Source organism: Dama dama, chromosome 26 (assembly GCF_033118175.1).
Source record: "Dama dama isolate Ldn47 chromosome 26, ASM3311817v1, whole genome shotgun sequence".
NCBI lineage: Eukaryota > Metazoa > Chordata > Mammalia > Artiodactyla > Cervidae > Dama > Dama dama.
The window spans coordinates 32,403,576-32,419,684 of NC_083706.1; the positions used below are offsets into that span (position 1 = coordinate 32,403,576).

Genomic DNA, 16,109 nt, shown 5'->3' on the forward strand with positions numbered 1-16,109 from the left:
AAAACTTGTCTTCATGGACACTTTTCTAGCAAATGTTTAGACATTCCAACATTCCCATTGATGAATTGTCCTATGGCTTCACCAGTTACCGAGAGATCTCTACTTCAGCAATTAATCCAGAAGAGGACTTTAATGTAAGTTTACTAGTACATTTCATCAGAAATAATCCCATCAAGCATTCTGCCAAGTGAGAACACCTAGCAGAAAGAATAACTGTAGAAGAGGAGCAAATTGATCTCTAAAGAACATGGATCTTATTCTGTGTTCAGTGTTTATAAAAATATTAGCAGCACTGCACAGTTTTAATCTAGTGAAAATTTGGCAGCACCACTGAAATCATTTCTAGCAGAGCATTTAGAATGACTTTAAATAAATAAAGCCAGCAGCCAGGAAATGCAAACTTCAGCAGATTTACTGCAGTAAGTGATAGCTACCAAAAGACTCTTATCCCTGGTTAGAGTTAAATAATTTACTCTTCACTACCATTAAATGTTTTAAAATTATCTCAGTGAGTTTCTGTGTGTATGTTTATTTCAGTATAATTATCCCTTCTTGCCACTCTTGATGTTAAATCCTGAAAGTGGATCATGGTTCTTCCTAGGTTATTAGTACATAATTTGCCCTCCTTTTAACTACCCTTTCCTGATTGTACACAGCCATAGCTGTGAATGACTCCCAGAGTGAGTTTAACTAATTAGCAACCAGACATCACTAAAGAAAAAAAGTTAGAATGAAGCTTTTAACTGAAAGTCTTCTAGAAGCAGATATAAAGCTTTGTTTTATTTTTCAGATTAAGTTTAATAAGAAATTCTAACTGTGTGGACTGTTCCATGTGCTTATCAGTAGCTTCTTTTTTTCTGTTTCTTTTTCTTATACTTTTATTCTTAATTCAATTTTTAAAGAAAACTAGTAACATAACAATCCTTTCACTTTCATTTTACCTATACAGAGATTTTACTCTTTTTCTGACATTTTAATCTTTCTTGTAAATAAAGAATATTTGCGTATTTTCACTTGCACAGAAACAATGCAAAAAATCCTATATTTTAAATAATTTTTCAAGTTTATTTACCCAACATTCATTAAACAGAATATTTAATATGGAAATCTACTAAGCAGTGGAGATAAAGCTTTTATATACATTTTGGGGATTTTAAGGGTTAGTTTATTTGATATACACAGAACAATGTCTGGCATGTAGTTAGTGCCATGTACATTTCTGATACTATTATTTTTTTTGATATCTCATAACTCAATATCTCAATATTGATTTTTGTATCTCAAAATCCTTCAAGCTGGGATTAGATCTCATGGACAGAGTGCCTGATGAACTATGGATGGAGATTCGTGACATTGTACAGGAGACAGGAATCAAGGCATCCCCAAGAAAAAGAAATACAAAAAAGCAAACTGGCTGTCTGAAGAGGCCTTACAAATAGCTGTGAAAAGAAGAGAAGCAAAAAGCAAAGGAGAAAAGGAAAGATATACCCATTTGAATGCAGAATTCCAAAGAATGGCAAGGAGAGATAAGAAAGCCTTCCTCAGTGATCAGTGCAAAGAAATAGAGGAAAACAATAGAATGGGAAAGAGTAGATATCTCTTCAAGAAAATTAGAGATACCCAAGGGAACATTTCATGCAAACATGGGCTCAATAAAGGACAGAAATGGTATGGACCTAACAGAAGTAGAAGATATTAAGAAGAGGTGGCAAGAATACACAGAAGAACTATAGAAAAAAAGATATTCGTGACCCAGATAATCACCATGGTATGATCACTCACCTAGAGCCAGACATCCTGGAATGCAGTCAATTTGGGCCTTTGGAAGCATCACTATGAACAAAGCTAGTGGAGATGATGGAATTCCAGTTAAGCTATTTCAAATCCTAAAAGATGATGCTGTGAAAGTGCTGCACTCAATATGCCAGCAAAATTGGAAAACTCAGCAGTGGCCACAGGACTGGAAAAGGTCAGTTTTCATTCCAGTTCCAAAGAAAGGCAATCCCAAAGAATGCTCAAACTGCTGCAGAATTGCACTCCTCTTACATGCTAGCAAAGTTATGCTCAAAATTCTCCAAGCCAGGTTTCCACAGTATGTGCACCGTGAACTTCCAGATGTTCAAGCTGGTTTTAGAAAAGGCAGAGGAACCAGAGATCAAATTGCCAACATCTGCTTGATCATCAAAAAAGCAAGTGAGTTCCAGAAAAACATCTATTTCTGCTTTATTGACTATACCAAAGCCTTCGACTGTGTGGATCACAATAAACTGTGGAGCATTCTTAAAGAGATGGGAATACCAGACCACCTTACCTGCCTCCTGAGAAACCTGTATGCAGGTCAAGAAGCAACAGTTAGAACCAGACATGGAACAATGGACTGGTTCCAAATTGGGAAAGGAGTGTGTCAAGGCTGTATATTTAACTTCTATGCAGAGTACATCATGTAAAATGCTGTGCTGGATGAAGCACAAGCTGGAATCAAGATTGCTGGGAGAAATATCAAAACCTCAGTTATGCAGATAAACAGCTGGTGGCTCAGATGGTAAAAATCTGCCTACAATGCAAGAGACGTCGGTTCAATCCCTGGTTTGGGAAGATCCCCTGGAGTAGGAAATGGCAACCACCTCCAGTATTCTTGCCTGGAGAATTCCACGGATAGAGGAGACTGTGGGCTACAATCTATGGGATGGCAAGGACTTGGACATGACTAGGTGACTAACACTTTTACTTTCACAATGGCAGAAAGGGAAGATGAACTATAGAGCCTCTTGATGAAAGTGAAAAAAGAGAGTGAAATGCTGGCTTAAAACTCAATATTCAAAAAATGAAGATCATGGCATCTGGTCCCGCCATTTCATAACATATACTGGGGAAAAAAATGGAAACAGTAACAGACTTTATTTTCTTGGGCTTCAAAATCACTGTGGATGGTTACTCCAGCCATGAAATTAAAACACACATGCTCTGGGGAGGAAAAGCTATGGCAACATATTAAAAGACAGCATATTAAAAAGTAGAGACATCATTTTGCCAACAATGGTCCACATAGTCAAAGCTATGGTTTTTCCAGCAGTCATGTATGGATGTGAGAATTGGACCATAAAGAAGGTTGAGTGCCAAAGAACTGATGCTTTTGAACTATAGTGCTGGGGGTTCCTGAGAGTCGCTTGGACTGCAAGGAGATCAAACCAGTCAACCCTAAAGGAAATCAACCCTGAAGGGGAAATCAACCCTGGAAGGACTGATGCTAAAGCTGAGGCTCCAATACTGGGCCCACCTGATGCAAAGAGCCGACTCATTGGAAAAGACTGGGAAATGCTGGGAAAGATTGACAGCATGAGGAGAAGGAGGTAACAGAGTCTGAGGTGATTGGATAGCATCACCGACTTAATGGACATGAGTTTGAGCAAACTCCATAAGATAATGAAGACAGGGAAGCCTGGTATGCTTCAGTCCATAGGGTTAACAAAGATTTGGACATGACTAAGCTATTGAACAACTGAAGTCCAAAGAGATGAGATCTTTTGCCCAATGTGATGTATCTCATTAAGATCATCTGGGTAGTATTTGGCTCAGAATTGTTACTTCTAAGATTACCATTGTATTATGCACCTCCATCTTCTTGCAAGATGAGTAAGGTAAGAAAAATTATACACACTTCATTAAAAATTATTGAAAAAATTGAAGAAACTTTGATTCCATATTTTTGAGGACTAGCCAGAATTCTAGGGCTAATGCATGTAGAACCTGGACTATACTACAACTTTGCATTATAATGTCTAGCCTAGTATGTTCACCATAATACCAGGAATAGATATCTTAAAAGATGAATCTCAACATGTATTGTTGTTGTTGTTGTTGTTTAGCTGCTAAGTCGTGTCTGACTCTTCTGTGACACTACTGACTGTAGCCCTCCAGGCTCCTCTGTCCACGGGATTTCCCAGGAAAGGACACTGGAGTGGGTTGCCATTTCCTTCTCCAAGGGATCTTCCTAACTCAGGGATCAAACCTACATCTCCTGAATTGGCAGGTGGATTCTTTACCCCCGAGCCACCTGGGAACTCTCTCAGCCTGTATGCTTGCTGAAAAAGGACTGAGATTCACCCCTGGTATATGTATATTGATTATCTTCATCCTTTTAAAAATTCACTACTTAAAAAATTCCAAATTCAAAAATACATTGTCTGATGGGCCATTGTTACTTGTTGGCAGTATCACCCAAGTTAGTGGGGATGATTCGTTTCCCATAACCTCTTACCCCAGAAATAGTTATTTATAAATCAAAACATTCTGGTTAATCACCTTTATATTGATGAATTGCAATGATACTTATACTTAAAGTGTATCAACTCAATGTATAGTAATAGATTTATACCAGGTGATAGTTTCAGTTTCAAGAAAGAAGATAAGTTATTTATCTAATGATTAACTCCATAACTGTAAAACTTGTAATCTGTACCTATTGTGTGAAATACTTAGGATTCCGTATTTACCTAGTTCTCCTACATAAGAAATATACCTAAATACACATTAGAAAGTATGTACTTAGAGGTGTTAGAATTTTTAATAATGGGAGGTTTTAAATATGGTGTTAGTTTTCATAGTTTAAATAATCAATTTCCCTCTTAAGAGAACTGGAACTCAGGCTTTTTTATATGTTAGTCAAATTTATTCCGAGGGTTCATAGGCTGACAGACTGTTGTAAAAATTTGTTATGACCTACCAATATGATAAACATTCTGACTTTTATTATTTGTATATCCTCCCTAAAATTCCAATACTATCCTATTAAAAATAAAATTTTATAATTTGGCATTAAATTAAGTTGTTATAATTCTTTTGTCAAGGGTGAAATCACACTGGTTGCTTTATGTTTTTAATGAAGTGTTAATCAATGAATTTTTATTGTATGAGTAGTGTGTACATTTTTCTGAAGATACAAAATGGCTTGTTTTCATTCCCTGGAAACACTATTTTTTAGTGATCAAATCTGGCCATGTCTTATTGAACAATGGATTCACGTGATTTGAGCAATCCAGTGTGTTTTATTAGATCATTTCTATAGGAAGTAGTGATTCAGTCTTGAAAAAGTACAATAGTTCTCTCTTCTTAATGACAAGCAACTGGTGAATGATGTTTTATCCTTTGATAACAGATTTCTTTCACTGAGTTTGCTAAATTATTGTTGTCTGTCATCATCTAGACATAACCCTGTCCTTTCTACAAAATAGATTGCTAATACAAGTATATACTTTTGAGATTGTATTTTTGCAACCATAATACCAAAAAGATACATGACGTCTGAATTTTTAGCACAAATTATTGTGTCTTCCCATATTTTCTTCTAGGAACAACTGTCTGGTAGTACCAAAGGAATCTTCCAGAACTCTTGATTCCATAACTTGGATAAAGTCATTCTGACTCTATCATAAGTTCTTTCTCCTCCTGCGTTGCCTTGCTACTTTTCGCTGTGGTAATTTTAAGATTTTCAAAAGTCCATTGTGCTTTCATTTTAAACGTACATGCATCATATCAAGGGCTTCCTGGGAGGCTCAGATGGTAAAGAATCTGCCTGTAATTAAGGAGACCCAGGTTTGATCCCTGGGTTGGTAAGATCCCCTGGGGAATTCATATCAGGCATGCTAAAATATTTCCCTTTCCTAAAGAACACATAATTGGTATATGAACTGTTGTATATTTATAGGATACAGTCAACTCAAAAACACAGTATTAACGTTTGTAAGGTTTTATTTATTTTAAGATTTGATTTTGTGGTCTTCATTTTTGAATTCAGCGCGTTTTATGTTAAAGAGTCATTATTTCCATAAGCTCTTGAAAAGCCATAAGGCTCTTGCCTTGGGTCTATGATGAAAATAACTTTTTCTTTTCTTTGCTGTTATGTGCTTGCTTCACATTTTAGACTCATTTTTCTGAGACTTCTATAGAAGGTTATCTTTTTCCTTTCAGTGTCATTTTCATGATCTCCTGCTCTCCCCAATAATTTTATTTTTTTACTTTCCAAAATCTCTACTACCTGTCACTTCTTTCTCTCTTAGGTTCACTTCTCTTCTGTATTCTCTTCTTGTAGCTTGTACAAATAATTAGTTTGTACTCTCTGGCATCAGTTTATGTGAGGCAGAATATACATATATAGAATCTTCTTGGAGAACTGCTGTTTTTTTTTATTCCCCCAGCACTTAACATTGTTTTCATGTCTTGGCTATTGTAAATAGTGCTGCTATGAACACAGCGGTGCATATATTTTTTTTCAAATTAGAGTTTTCATCTTTTCTGGCTGTAAACCCAGGAGTGAGACTGCTGGATCATATGGATCATTTAGAGTTTTAAGGAACCTCCATACTGTTCTCAGTAGTGGCTGCACCAATTTATATTACCACCAATGGTGTAGGAGGATTCCCTTTTCTTCACAACCTCTCCAGAATTTATTATTCACAGACTTTTTAATGATGGCTATTCTAACTGGTGTGGGATGATACCTCATTTGGTTTGTATTCCTCTAACCATTAGCGATGACCATTAGCAATTCCTCTAACCATTAGCAATGACCATTCATAACCATTCTTGTGTCTATTGGCTATCTTTTTGGAGAAATGGCTATTTGGGTCTTTAGCTTAGTTTTTGATTAAGTCTTTTTGTTGTTGTTTTGCTTTTGTTCTTTAATATTAATTGTATAAGCTGTTTGTAAATGTTGAATATTAACCCTTTGTCAGTCACATCTTTTTAAAAATACTTTCTCCCATTCCATAAGTGGTCTTTTTGCTTTGTTGATGGTTTCCTTTGCTGTGCAAAAAACTTTTAAGTTTTATTAAGTTCCATTTGTTTATTTTTGCTTTTATTTCTTTCACTTTAAGAAAATAATGCTACAATTTATGTTTGAGACTCTTTTGCCTATGTTCTCCCCTAGGAGTTTTATGGTGTCATGTCTTATATTTAGGTCTTTAAATCATTTTGAGTTTATTTTTGAATATGGTCTGATGGAGTGGTCTAATTATTTCCATGTAGCTGTTTAGCTTTTCCAATACCACTTGCTAACTAGACTATCTTTTCTCCGCCACATACTCATGCCCCTTTGTCAGCAATTAATTGGAAATAAGTGTGTAGGTTTTTATTTCTGGGCTCTTTATTCTGTTTCATTAATCTATATGTCTGTTTTTGTGCCAATACCATGCTGTTTGATTACTGTAGTTTTGTAGTATTGTCTAAGGTCTGGAATGGTTATGTCTCCAGCTTTGTTCTTTTTTCTCAGGATTGCTTTGGCAATTCTGGATCCTTTGTGTGAAAAATGTGTTTTCCTCCTGGGCAAATATATCACCAGTGAATATCTTTTAAACACTTTGTCTAGTTCACTTTGTTGTTAATATTTATGCTTTCTTGGATTTCAGAGATAGCAGAGGTATTTGTCACATACTTAGATGGTTTATTTTATGGTCATAGTGAAAAAGGTCATATTCCATCAGCAGCTACTACTGTTTGGCTTCTCTGGAATGACTTTACCAATACTGTGTGTTCTCTTTATTTCTTATTCAAAGTCATGACACAATTATTACAAAAACTTACCTATGATCAGTTATCCTTTCAAAATGAGCCATTTTTCATATCTATTTGAAGATCCTAATTTTCAATTTCACCATTTTCATCTGACCTAAGTCTTACTGGATGGCAGTTTTCAGCATCTAGGACAGTGCCTGACAAATCATAGGCCTGCTTGAGTGAATGCCCGTCATTCTAACTGACATTTTTCATGCCTGTTTACAAAACTTTGTACAAATAAAAGTCTCAATATTATCATTGCTTCGTTTCTAGAAACTTCTTGGGCTTCCCTGGTGGCTCAGAGGTTAAGGTATCTGCCTCCAATGCAGGAGACCCAGGTTCGATTCCTGGGTTGGGAAGATTCCCTGGAGAAGGAAATGGTAACCCACTCCAGTATTCTCGCCTGGAGAATCCCACGGACAGAGGAGCCTGGTGGGCTACAGTCCATGGGGTCGCAAAGAGTCGGACGCGACTGAGCGACTTCACTTCACTTCACTTCTTCATGCTAACTTTGACTGTTTCTTCTCATTCAGTATGTCAACAAATAGACTCTTGGTATATATTATACTTCACAAGTTCATAGATTTAAATTAAAGCTTTAAATAAATGAAAGGTATGTTAGTTTTCTATGACTTCCATAACAAAATACCACAGACTGAGTGGCTTGAACAAGGGAAATGTGTTTTCTCACAGTTTGGGAGGCTAAAAGTCAGAGATCAAAGTGTCAGCTGAGTCAGCTGATTTCTTCCAAGGTCTCTTTCCTTGGTTTATAGATGGCTGTCTCCTTTCTCCAGGTTCACATGATCTTTCTTCTGTATGTATCTGTGACGTAGTCTCTTCCTGAGATAGTGATGGACTTCGGCATGATTTCTTAGTGGGTGTGTGTGTGTATGCACATTTCAGTCTATAACAGAAGGCAATGAGAAATAAAATAGACATCACAGTGCACACAATATCCATGTCACATGTTACACTGGTAATTGTCACAAAGATGAATTCATCTTACAATGAACTCATTTTGGTAAGGGGAGTATCTGAACTGACCCATTATTGGGAGCAGGCAATGTTCTTTTTCTACCATAACTTGTATCCTGTAAAGGCTCTTTACACAGAGTTATATTTTTATATTTAATTAACAAAAAAAAAAAAATAGATATTAGCAGTAAGTTATTAGCTCGGATTTGAAAAAATCTCCTTTGCTCTACTCAACATGCTATTGAGTTCCCCAAGCATTGGGATGTCATCTGCCTTGCTTACAATGACTAAAAACGTGAGAAATCTGCATATTTTACGTATTATCATCTCCCTTGACTGCTCCCTTTCACTCCCATTCTTATTGTTACAACTCTGAATGACCTAAAAGGGATAGTGCATTTATCTTTTGGCTACTTCCAGTTTGGTAGGGTCTAGTGTGCTGACTGCAAAGAGATCTAACCAGTCCATCCTGAAGGAGATCAGTCCTGGGTGTTCAATGGAAGGACTGATGCTGAAGCTGAAACTCCAGTACTTTGGCTACCTCATGCGAAGAGTTGACTCATTGGAAAAGACCCTGATGCTGGGAGGGATTGGGAGCAGGAGGAGAAGGGGACGACAGAGGATGAGATGGCTGGATGGCATCACCGACTCGATGGGCATGAGTTTGAGTAAACTCTGGGAGTTTGTGATGGACAGGGAGGCCTGGCGTGCTGCGATTCATGGGGTCGCAAAGATTCAGACACGACTGAGTGACTGAACTGAACTGAACTGAACTGAGTGTGCTTCAGCTCTGCTGGCCTACTTCAGTGATTCTAACATGGGGTAATTTTTATTTTCACTTATAGCAACACTGTACCAGGAGCTATGGTACTAACCATGTCGACATTCTTGTTTCCATAGAGATTTATTCTGTTTAAGGTGGGGGTTGGGGTGAGGGGAACAACCACTAGGTAAGAACATGTAAAAGCTATGAGGGGAAAAGTAGCTTTTCATATTAAAATGAAAGGATGAAAGATCTCCATTGATGATTTGACAAAGGCTGCTAATGGAATTGCAAGAACAGGACATGGATTTCCTAGACAGCATTAAGTAAGACCTTAAGAGGAAGGGGGTTGCTTTGCTTAAGAACATGAAAAATCATTTATTCATTCAACAAATATTTAAATATTTTGTTAGCATCTGCCATGTGGTAAACAATGCCCCAGGTTCTAATGATTCAAATGTGAACAAAAATAGACAAGGAGAGAGGCATTAAGTAGAATAATTGGATTCTAGTCACATACGTCTCATACAGTTATATTTGTAACCCATGGTGTGAAGAGGGGTACAGGAGTAAGGACAGCCTTTGTTAGGAGAATTTGAACTGTCCAAGAAATTAGAATTGACTTCTCGGCAGAACTGACACCTGAATTTCAATCTGAAGAATGAGTAGGAGTATCTAGGTGAAGACAGGAAGCAAAATTGATTGGTAAAGGAGAGTGATCAGACTTGAGCTGTGAAGAGCTGGCTTGTTTGTTTTCCAGAAAGTGGGAAATACCTTGCAGGAAGTCTTTCCCCAAACATTCTGGAGAACATCCCCTTTTTGTATCATTCTGCCATGATCCATGATGTCCTCCAGGGCGGACTGAGTGAGTTACCTTGCTACATCATTCATAAATCTGTACTGTAAGAATAAAATTGCACTGGGTTCTTGTGATTACTGAATGAGTTGCTGGAAGACAAGGCCAAGTGAGGCATGTGCAAATAAGGAAAGTGTATCCTGAAGAATATGTGTGTTCTGACCTGAGCCTGAAGGAGAGGTGGAGATCTGGTGTTGGCAAGGTGATCACTTCACTCACTGTGGAAAGAGCCACAGATCAAGGAGAGAAACTGTTTCCTATCATTAGTCCAGATCAATGATTCAGTTAGTTAGTCATTCTTTTCAATAATAGCTGTGGTTATTTCATTCTTTTTCTTGAGTTTGAAATTCCTGAGATCATCCTGCACTTTGCTTCTAATGCTCATATCCACTCCCAAATCTCCTAAATTGTTGCTGGTATCTTTTCAATTGCACCACCTGGCCCTTTTCCCTTCCCAGAGATAAACCTTTCAGTTGCACCCAAGTTAGCCTTCCTTGTAGTTACTATCTTTTTTAAATGAACTTGTTAGTCTCTGCTGTTTCAGTTATCTGCTCTTTCAAACAGCTATTACTTACTTAGGCTTCCTTCTGATTCTTTTAGTATGAATCCATGCCTGGTTCCTTCTAATTTCTAATTTAATTAAAACACTTTTAGTATTACTTGTGTAGGGTATCATCTTGCACAAAATTTTTTTCCACAAAGAAAACTTATATTCAAAAAGAAGAATACTTGTATTTATTTTAGTCATGGAAATTAAAATAATGACAAATGAGAAAATTAATAGATAGATGACTATCCCTTTATAGGTGTTTTTTGTTTCCTTATCTTTTTCTTTTAAGGTAGAACAAAAAATATGTAAATTGTGAGCTTTCTATATGCAAAGGATTCGGCTTGTTCAATGTCACAGCCATGATATAGGCCGACAAAATAATAAATGACTAAATACACAATAAATGGGAAAAGTACAAATGGATAAAGATCTGTATTACAGATCCCAATAAAGTTTGGAATCTGATAAAGATATATTTCATGTGTGTTCTATTCAGACTTTTTCTTGACAAAGTGGTTCTCAAATTTGTGTATGCACCTCAGTATCACTGATGGGTCTTGATGAAATGTAGGTTGCTGGGCCTCACACCCAGAATTTATGATTCAGGAGTTCTGAGGTGGTCCAATTTCTAATAAACTCCCAGGTAATACTGCTGATCTGGGGACCTCACTTTGAGAACCATTGATTTAAATGGAATATCACAAAAAGACAGGGAGAAAAGGAGAACTGGAACTTTGTTGGTCTTTGAGGTAAGGGTACATTTACCTCTGCAATGTGAATCTCCACTATAGTCAGGCTGCTGCATAATTTCCTCTGGATTTGATCTACAGTAATTCTCTACAATATATTATTCCATGGTAAATAGAAGGGGAAAAGGTAGAAGTCGTGACAGATTTCCTCTTCTTGGGCTCTAAAATCACTGTGAATGGTGACTGCAGCCATGAAATCAGAAGACAACTCCTTCTTGGCAGGAAAGCTATGACAAACCTAGACAGTGTGTGGAAAAGTAGAGACATTCCTCTGCCAACAAAAGTCTATATAGTCAAGGCTATGGTCTTCTGAGTGGTCACGTACAGTTGTGAGAGCTGGAGCATAAAGAAGGCAGAATGCCAAATAACTGATGCCTTTGAACTGTAGTGCTGGAGAAGACTCCTGAGAGTTCCTGAACTGCAAGGAAATCAAACCAGTCAATCAGGGGAATCAACCCTGAATATTTGTTGGAAGGACTGACGCTGAAGCTGACACTCCAGTATTTTGGTCATGATATGAACAGCTGCCTCATTGGAAAAGTCTCTGATGCTGGGAAAGATTGAGGGCAGAAGGAGAAGAGGGAGTCAGAGGACGAGATGGCTGGATGGCATCACTGATCAATGGATATGAACTTGAGCAAACTTCAGGAGATGGTGAGGGACAGGGAGGCCTGGCATGCTACAGTCCACGGGGTTGCAGAGAGTTGGAGACGACTAGGCAACTGAACTGCAACAACAACAAATTCCCTACATACAAATCCTCAAACTTCAAACTTTCAAAGATGCGAGCGTGCATTCACAAGTTCAGTCACATAAGTTAGTTCACGTATCTGGTGTAAATTGTTACATGTGCACAGACTATACAAGTGGTTATGCTTTTGTGTACATTACTGTACAGTACTGCATAGAGTACCGCTGTACACGTCTCTACTTCAGCCCAGGATGTCAGAAGGGATTCATGATGCAGGAAATGGCAAGGGGATTTTCTTTATCTGAGGAGGCACAGACCCAAACATAGAATGGTACACAGTGGCCGCAGCAGCCATTCAGAACGCAGTCCAGTGCTACTGTGTCATCTATCATGAGAAGAAAAGACCTACTACCCAGACATGACTGGTGTATTTTTTCAGGAAGGTAGATAGAATTGAATTTAGCAAGGAACCAGAACTTGTGCCTTCAGCATCAGGGCGTGAGTGAAGTTGCAGCTTGCCCTCCATCTCTTCTCCATCTCTCATGTCCTCTCCCTCCTGGAGTCAGTAACTCTTCTTGCCTGTTTGCTTGATGACAGCCCCTGGATGCCAGCTATTGTACTGAACTACTGCACTCCTCAAGGTACTATACTGTAAGATATTAAAAATATTTTCTTTATTTTTTAGATTTTTAAAAAATGTATTATTTGCATGAAAAGTGTCATCAACCTATTACAGTAAACTACATAGCTGATTGTGTTAGTTGGGTACCTAGGCTAACTTTGTTGGATTTACAAATAAGCTGGAGTTACAAATGCGCTCTCAGAAATGAACTTGTTCATAGGTAGGAGACTTAACTATACTAATTTCCACATTTGTTTGTGGGTAGGCTTAAGGTTTTGAGGGGAAACTAATATTTGATCTTTTTATTTTTTCAATTGAGAACATAATTATAGAAGATGAGAATCTGCTCAGTTTTAACTCTGTCCTACACAGGTAAGATAATTGCTACTCCTGAGTCTTTGAGTGAAGTGAGAAAGGGAGGTTTTAGTAATTTATATATTTAATTGAATAAAAATTGTGTATATATAATAATTTTATGAAGTAGCCCATCAACTCAGTGAGGGCATGATGGCTTATTTAATAAATGTCTAGAGAAAGCTCAGTAACAGTTTATTTTTCTCCTGTTGTCAATATAAATTCTAGCTGTAAAATTAATACAGTGTGTAAAACAGGTATGTGACTTGAAAAAAGCAAAAGTTCGCCTTTCAATTGCCAACTTATTTTTATAATTTATTTACCTACATAGTGTTTAAATAACCTTGGATGGGAAAAGCTTGTCTAAACATGAATCTATGAAAGCAACCATGAAAGAAACGGACAGTTTCAAGGAAGGAAAATAAAAACAAACACACAAATTCACAAAGAAGTATTCTGTAAAAAAACCACAATAAGCAAGCTTGATGGTAGAAAAAAATATGACCAACTCTCTGAAGGATGTTTTAACTGCTTAGATCACAAAAGCTTGGAGTTTTTCATATTTTTTGACAGATTCCAAGTGAATCATTCTAGGGAAATGGACAATGTAAAGGTACATATGACAGACTGTTAACAGCAAATCTTCAGTGAAAACAAAAAAAGGATGAGATGATGGACAAAGCTGTAATGGAAAATGAAATAACCATCAAAAGGATGTTATAGAGAAATATTACATATGTACAAGGTAATTCCACTTTTGTTTTTTATTTTTTAAAATATCTGTTTTCAGAACAGAGACTGGAAAACTATGAATCAATATTTTTGATAGTGTTTATTTTCCTCCAAAGAATTGATGCTTTTGAACTGTGGTGTTGGAGAAGACCCTTGAGAATTCTTTGGACTGAAGGGAGACCAAACTAGTCAATCCTAAAGGAAATCAACCTTGAATATTCACTGGAAGGACTGATGTTTAAGCTGAAGCTTCAATACTTTTGCCACCTGATGTGAAGAGCCAACTCATTGGCAAAGACTCTGATGGTGGGGAAGATTGAAAGCAAAAGGAGAAGGGGTGGCAGAGAATGAGGTGGTTAGATAGCATCACTGACTCAATGCACATGGATTTGAGCAAGCTCCAGGAGATAGTGAAGACACAGGAGTCTGACGTGCTGCAGTCCATGAGGTTGCCAAGAGTCAGACATGACTTAGCGACTGCACAACAACAACAAAATTTACCTCCACATTGTGGGATAATATGTATTATTTTTCTTTTGACTTACCTGTGTTTCCTGAATATTTAACAACAAACATGTTTTTTTTGAAATTAAACAATGTGAAATAACTGTATTGTTTTTTTCACAAGTAGTTATATAAAACCCCCTCTTTGCCTCATTCTGGTCCTCGGCTTTGAATTGTTTCATTTTGTAGAGGGGAATATTAGAGAATTTATGTCTAGGGTCCTTAGAATAAGGTTTTCTTTCTGCAATTCATAATGGATTTGGTTGAGTGTCCAATATAAACTTCACTGTGTGACCCACCTTCTTCTCTGTCCTAGTTCTTGTGTGAAGATATAAAAATGTGACTCCAGAATTATTTTGCATTTCAGTCAAAAGAGATTGTTTCAGTGGAAATGTCTAGAGTGCTTGTGTATCTGTCTTATTTAATAACTCTCTTTCCCTTAATTGAGAAAAGAAGAAGAAAAAATAAAAAATAAGGAGAGCTGTACTGGTTTAGAAAATTCTTTTAGAGCTCCCTGTCTCCAACTGTGCTTGTTCCCGCTGTCTGCTATGGTCCATTAGATAAACATGGTGCTCGGCAGCCCTGCGGTTGTTGATATATTTGGCAACACTGATAATGTGATCTATGTTTAGGAGGAAGTGGATGCGTCATTCCTTGGGGGCAAAGGTTTTCTGAAAGTGATTGTTTCATTCTCAAGGAAAATTCAGTTAGGTCATTGGACCTTAAGTTCTCACTGAGAGTTTGAGCACTTTTAATTTGTCATTTGTACTTTTTCTGTTGCTTTTATTGAAATTTTAGATTAATCTTTAGGCTTATTTTCAGAGGCAGTGGATACTAACTGAAAAGAAATGCAAACCTGGTTGTTTCTGACTCTGGAATGTTAGTGTAATAAGGAAAATGGAGGGGCTTGTCATCTCAGCATATCTCTTTAATATACATCAGTCACAACTGTTAGTGTTTTCATATGTGATCTTCAAGTTTAAAAACATACATACAAAGAACCTTAAATTTCAAAATTCTCTTTCATGTGTTTTGTATATGTGTCATGTATGTTTACATATGTATAATGCGTATTATATATACATACACAATACATAGTCTCTCTGTTACTTGTGTGTGTAATGTATGCAAACATACATATATAGAGAGACTATATTATGTAAATATGTATGTATATCTAAAATACACACTGGACTATATATTAATATAAACATATATAATCATATTATATATAAACACAGACTATATAGAGACCATATTTATGTGTGCATATTTATGTATGTATGATGTTTGCATGTATATATGTACATATATTATTGCTCTTGTCTAGTTGCTAGGTCGTGTTTGACTCTTTTGCAATCCCGTGGACTGTAGCCTGCTAGGCTCCTCTGTCCATGGCATTTCTCAGGCAACAAAACTGGAGTGGGTTGCCATTTTCTTCTCCAGGGGATCTTCCTCACCCTGGGATTGAACCTGTGTCTCCTGCATTAGCTGGCAGATTCTTTACCACTGAGCCACCGGGAAAGCCCATATATACACATACAGATATATATGTGTAGTCTCTGTATACATAGTCCCTGTAGAAAGAATTTGAACATTTTTCTGTTTGGACACAAAAGGTCATAAAGTCTTAGATAATATTAATAGAATGTCTTCTGGTGTTCATCTCAATCTAACTGTCCTCAGTGATAAGATTTCTAGCATTTCTCTTGGGAGGTGATTCCATTATCTAAAAGTTCTCATTGGGAGGAAGTTTTCCAAG

At 37.0% G+C, this 16,109-nt stretch overlaps 1 long non-coding RNA gene and 1 other non-coding gene across 3 annotated transcripts; both read left to right on the forward strand.

Moving 5' to 3' along the window:
- Positions 1–7,838: 7,838 nt before the first annotated feature.
- TRNAW-CCA (transfer RNA tryptophan (anticodon CCA)) lies at positions 7,839–7,910 on the forward strand. The gene has a single exon. It is a non-coding gene; the product is annotated as a tRNA-Trp (tRNA).
- A 4,667-nt stretch (positions 7,911–12,577) lies between these two features.
- Positions 12,578–14,479, forward strand: LOC133047072 (uncharacterized). 2 transcript variants are annotated; one of them, XR_009690650.1, is made up of 4 exons: positions 12,578–12,776; positions 13,077–13,129; positions 13,443–13,856; positions 13,960–14,479. It is a non-coding gene; the product is annotated as an uncharacterized LOC133047072 (long non-coding RNA). The 2 variants fall into 2 exon arrangements; XR_009690649.1 differs by lacking the exon at positions 13,960–14,479 and having other exon boundaries at positions 13,443–13,913.
- Positions 14,480–16,109: the final 1,630 nt, after the last annotated feature.